The sequence below is a fragment of the Vulpes vulpes genome, chromosome 5 (genome assembly GCF_048418805.1).
Source record: "Vulpes vulpes isolate BD-2025 chromosome 5, VulVul3, whole genome shotgun sequence".
NCBI lineage: Eukaryota > Metazoa > Chordata > Mammalia > Carnivora > Canidae > Vulpes > Vulpes vulpes.
The window spans coordinates 81,184,711-81,190,698 of NC_132784.1; the positions used below are offsets into that span (position 1 = coordinate 81,184,711).

The 5,988-nt window shown below is 42.9% G+C and overlaps 1 pseudogene; it reads left to right on the forward strand.

The window, feature by feature from the left end:
- Nucleotides 1-3,296: 3,296 nt before the first annotated feature.
- Nucleotides 3,297-4,479, forward strand: LOC112930467 (L-lactate dehydrogenase B chain-like; annotated as a pseudogene).
- The last annotated feature ends 1,509 nt before the right edge of the window (nt 4,480-5,988 follow it).

Below are 5,988 nucleotides of genomic sequence, written 5' to 3' on the forward strand. Positions count from 1 at the left end.
TTACTGTAGAAAAAGTCCCCAGTCCTCTACCCCTCCCTGGATCCACACCGTTTGCCCATCATTGTGCCAAGCTGTTCTACTCTGTGTGGTTGGCCACATGGTTTGCGCTTTGGCCAACAGGATGTGAGCAAATAGGACACAAGCAGAGGCTTGCAAAAGGGCTTGCACATTGCTGCCTCGGAATAGCCACAGGAACACGCTGGGGCTAGCCTCCTGAAGGATAACTCACCCGGACAGACCAGAACTGCCCTGGTTGTCCCAACTGTGAGCATCCTAAAGAAGCCAGTAGCCACCCAGTCGCAGACATGTGAACAAGTCAAAATGAGGATTGCTCAGCTAACAGGTAGCTGACTGCAAAGGTATAAGTGAGCCCAGCAGAGAACAGCCCAGCCAAGGCCAGAGTAGCTGAACTCCTGCAATCTTGTAAAGTAAACAAATGTTTATTCTTATAAGCCACTGCCTTTTTATGGTCACTCACTAGGTAGCATTATTGTGTCAAAGGCTACCTGAAACAATTGCAGTACATCCAATAATTGAAGAGTGGCAGGATCTCATGCAGCCATTAGGAATGTTGTGTAGGGGATCCCTGCGTGGCTGGGCAGGTTTGGCACCTGCCTTTGGCCCAGGGCTCAATCCTGGGGCCGCAGGATCGAGTCCCGCATCGTGCTCCCGGCATGGAGCCTGCTTCTCCCTCCTTCTGTGTCTCTGCCTCTCTCTCTCTCTGTCTATCATGAATAAATAAATCTTAAAAAAAAAAAAAAGGAATGTTGTGTAGATGGACACTGACTGGCAATGTTCACAAGGGACTGATAAATTCGAGAAGGAATGCAAAACACTGTATACAATATGATACCATTTTCATAAAACATACATGTCTGCACCTGCAAATGAAAGTGTCAGGTCTGATATACAACAAGAGGCTTGACATGGTTATCTCTGGGTGGTAGGATTTGGGGTGTTTTTCATCTTTGTTTATCCACATTTACAGTTCTTCTATAAGAATATGTGTTACTTGCATAATTTTTCAGGTGGAGAAAAAAACATATTTGTTATGGAGTACAACATCTGTTTGATGACCTTTCGGCTTACCAGTAATAAATAATCCTGAATGGCTTTCAGGTACCTTTTAGGGTAGGGTCATTGGTACTTTATGTCTACGACATCCTGTGCGGGAAACTTGGAAACATCGCCTCTTCTGAGATCCACCAAGGAGTGTGGGTAGTAGAACATACTTCTCTAATCCACCCCCCCCGCCCCCCAGCAAACCTGAGAAGAGAAGCTCTGTGGGTGGAGGTGGCTTCACACCAGCCCCGAAGTTTAGGAGAAACCTGTTTCCAGCCCCCTGTGAGAGCCAGGACACCGCAGAGCCCCCTCCCCTAGAGACAAGGGCTGAGGACACTGGGAGCCGACCAGAGCACCCTGGCAACTTCCTGCCTACAGGGCTTAGTTACAACCCTTCAACAAACAAAAGAGACCTTTCTCTAAATCCCTACTGACGGCTATCAAATTCCATACATTCAGAATAAGGAATTCAATGCCCTAGGGCAGGCCAAGCATCCCTAACACTAATTCCTTCCTCCCTCCCTCCCTCCCTCCCCCTCCCTCCCTCCCTTCTTTCCTTCCTTCCTTCCTTCCTTCCTTCCTCTCTCTCTCCCTCCCTCTGTCTCCCTCCCTCTCTCTCTCTCTCCCTTCCTGCCTCTCTTTCTCTCTCCTTCTCCCCTCTTCCTTCCTTATCCAATATTTTACAGTTAGATCCTCATTTAAAATCTGCCCTACTTTATAGCAACTCTATCCCTGTATTCTCTTTGTCAATCCTCAATTTGTAATAAATCCCACATTCTTTTTTTTTTTTCTGCCACAAGTGCTGCTGTTGCTCACACCTGCTTCACAGAGCTGGTGAAATCACACATCAGGCTGAGGGGTTCTACAGCAGCCATATAATAATAGTATTATTATATGTAATCCCATTTCAGCTGGCTGTCCCTAAAAACCTGGATTTCTTTTTCACATTACTACTTATTTCCTCATTTTCCTCCCTAATTTGAGTGGATCTTAAGCTTTTCAATCTTTTCTATGCCCCAAAACCTCTGCTTCTGCCCCCTCATACTCCGTGGAGACACTGAGTCTTAACATGTCAGATCCAAAGGCTGGCCTTCCTCCTCCTCCAACTTCCTTCTTGTGTCCTGTTAACCAACACGTCCCGCCCCCCCCCACTGCCACCCCCATCTCCCGCCAAAGTTCTTGGTCCCAATCTAACAGGTTTCCCCAGGACAGACAGGAGTCCATAAGGCGCTCCAGGTGATGCGTGGATCTTCTGAAATTAATGCAGAATTTTGTTCTTATGTCAATGTTTAGGTGCGAGTACCTGGCTTTCCTTGATTGATTGATTGATTTCCTTGATTGAGAACTTTGCTTCATCAGTTGCCTATTCTTTCTTGCATTTTTTTTAGGCTCTTCCGTTTTCGACTGGCATCCTCTTCCCTCTCTACAAATAATCTAGGGCCGTGGACAACCATAAAGTATAATTGCCAGGTATATTAGTCTATCCAGGCTGCCATAACAAAATACTACAGGCCGGGTGGCTTTAAGAACAGATTTATTTTTCCATGTTTTGGATGTTGGACATCCAATATCAGAGCCCCTGAGGCTGGTCTCTGGTGAGGACTCTTCCTGGATCATAGATAGCCACCTTCTTGCTATATCCTAAGATGGCCTTTCTCTGGTGTGTGCATGCAGGCAAGCTATGAGGGGGAGATCTCTCTCTTCTATTTCTTCTTCCTTTTATAATGCCATTATTCGTATCAGATTAGGCCCCTACACTCATGAGCTCATTTAACCTTTATTACCTCCTAAAGACTTCATCTCCAACTATTGTCACACTGGGAGTTCGGGCTTCCACGTATGACGGAGGGAAGGTAGCAGGCGGGAAACACAGTTCAGTTAATAGCACCAGAGATAAAAATAGCTTGGTCTGAGATATCAAAGTTGTACTCTTTGTTAAATTGGCAATGGTTTCCTAACTCATCTTCCTGCTCTTTAATCTACCCTTCCTGGCACAGTCATCGTTAACTGGAGGGAGAGACAGGGAAGTGCCCTTCCCCCAGGTAAGATAAGGCTCTGGAAAGTCTTGTTCACTGGAGAGTAGTTCTTTGTCATGGAGAACACTCTGAGCATAATGGTTACTGGGTTCAGAATGGTTACTTTAGAACATTGTCTTTTTTTTTTTTTTTTTTTTTTTTTTTTTTTTTAGAACATTGTCTTCTTCACGCGACTCTTACAGCCAGTTGTCTCGGGGCACAATGGCAACTCTTAAGGGAAAACTGATTGCACCAGTTGCAGAAGAAGAGGTAGCGATCCCAAACAATAAGATCACTGTAGTTGGTGTTGGACAAGTTGGTATGGCATGTGCCATCAGCATTCTGGGAAAGTCTCTGGCTGATGAACTTGCCCTTGTGGATGTTTTAAAAGATAAACTCAAAGGAGAAATGATGGATCTACAGCATGGGAGCTTATTTCTTCAGACACCTAAAATTGTGACAGATAAAGATTACTCTGTGCCTGCCAATTCTAAGATTGTGGTGTTGACTGCAGGAGTCCGCCAGCAGGAGGGAGAGAGCCGCCTCAATCTGGTGCAAAGGAATGTTAATGTCTTCAAATTCATTATTCCTCAGAGAGTCAAGTACAGTCCTCATTGTATCATAATTGTGGTTTCCAACCCAGTGGATGTTCTTACATATGTTACCTGGAAACTAAGTGGACTACCCAAGCACCGTGTGATTGGAAGTGGGTGAAATCTGGATTCTGCTAGAATTTGCTATTTTAAGGCTGAAAAATTTGGCATTCATCCCAGCAGCTGCCATGGATGGATTTTGGGAGAACATGGAGACTCAAGTGTGGCTGTGTGGAGTGGAGTGAATGTGGCAGGTGTTTCTCTTCAGGAACTGAATCCAGAAATGAGAACAGACAACGACAGTGAAAATTGGAAGGAGGTACATAAGACGGTGGTTGAAAAGTGCCTATGAAGTCATCAAACTAAAAGGATATACCAACTGGGCTATTGGATTAAGTGTGGCTGATCTCATTGAATCCATGTTGAAAAATCTCTCCAGGATTCATCCAGTGTCAACAATGGTGAAGGGCATGTATGATATTGAGAACGAAGTCTTCCTGAGTCTTCTGTGTATCCTGAATGCTTGGGGCTTAACCAGTGTGATCAACCAAAAGCTGAAGGATGATGAGGTTGCCCAGCTCTAGAAAAGTGCAGATACCTTGTCGGACATCCAGAAAGACCTAAAAGATCTGTGACTTCTGGCTTCTAGGCTGTAGAAATTTAAAACCATGATGTGATTAACTGTGAGCCTTTAGTTTTTCATCCATATACGTGGATCACAGTTTGCTTTTATCTTCCTAAATATGTGAATCTGGGCTCACAGAATCAAAGCCCATGCTTGGTTTAATGCTTGCAATATGAGCCTTGAATAAATACAATTAACTATTGTAGTGTGGAAAAAAAAAAAAAGAATGGTTACTTTCCCCTTCTACCTACCAGAGACAGAAGGTGATTTTTCTCTTGACACTTCACCATGAGAACCTGGTGGCATTCATGGCGGTAAAACCCATAAAAGTCTGCCCTCTGCCCTCAAGCCTATAGCACTCGAGATGCTCGCTCTCCCTGTAGTCCACACATTGACTCCAGCAATTCAGCAAAATTGCCATTTTAGTGTTCCTATCAGTTTTTGGTTCCAGCAGCTTCTGCTCCAGGTAAACTAACCGTGGCTCTGCCTTCACCTATCTGTCCGGATTTGAGGGTGATGGTTTGCTCTGCAATCTCAGTTTTCTGGTGGGTCCAAGAAGTCACTGATTCTCATTTTGTTCAGCTTTTTTTTTTTTTTTTTTTTTTTTTCTGTTATTGTAAATCCAGGAGTGACAACCTCTAAGGTCTTTATTTGTTGAGGCTGAAACTGGAAGTCCTGAGATAGGCTAGTTTTTCATTGCCTGAGGCTAGCTCTTTCATTGGCTACTTCGGCTTTGCCCCTGAAATCCAACAGTTGGTAGTAACAGGCCCTCCATTTAAATGTATTGAGACTTGTTTTATGGGCCAGAAAATGTTTTATCTTGGTGAATTTTTACACTTGAGAGTAACATGTATGCTGCTGTTATTGGGTGGAGTTTTTTAAAACGTTAATCAGGCCGAGCATTGCTAGAGTTGTTCAGGTCTAGTATATTTTTCCTGATTTGCTACTTGTTCCATTAGCTATTGAGGGAGCATTTTCTAAAAACTTATGGCCAGAGCTGTGTATTTGTCTATTTCTCTTTGCTATTTTTTTCCTTCATTTATTTTAAAGTTTTGCTATTAGGTGCATTAACATTGAGGATTGTTATACTCACTTGATTAAGTGATCCCTATGTGATTGTGAAATGTCTTTCTTTACTCTTGGCAATATTCTATCCTCGGAAATATTCCTTTTTTTTTTTTTTTGGAAATATTCCTTATCTGATATAAATGTAGTCACTCTAACATTCTTTTGATTAGTGTCAGCATGGTCTATTTCTTCTATCCTTTCCACCTATTTGTATCTTTATGTTTAAGATGCATTTCCTGTAGGCAGCATACAGGTGGGAGTTGCTTTTTTATATAATTTGACAATCTCTGCCTTTTAAACTGGAGTGTTTCTACAAATTACCTTTAATATGACCATTAACATGGTCAGGTTTGAGTCTATCATCTTGCTATTTGTTTCTACTTATCTCCTCTGTTCTGGGTTCTTTTTTTTCTCTTTGGGATTGAGTACTTTTTATGACTCCATTCTATGACCTTTGTTGGTTCATTCAACTCTTTGATACTTCTGTGTTGCTTTAGGGTTTAGAGGAGACTTCACATTAACAATGGGAGTTGAAGAGTCAAATGCTAAGGATGAAGACTCATGGGACCCAAAACGGCCATGCTTACAGAGACATATAGATATAGATGTAGATATAGATATAGAT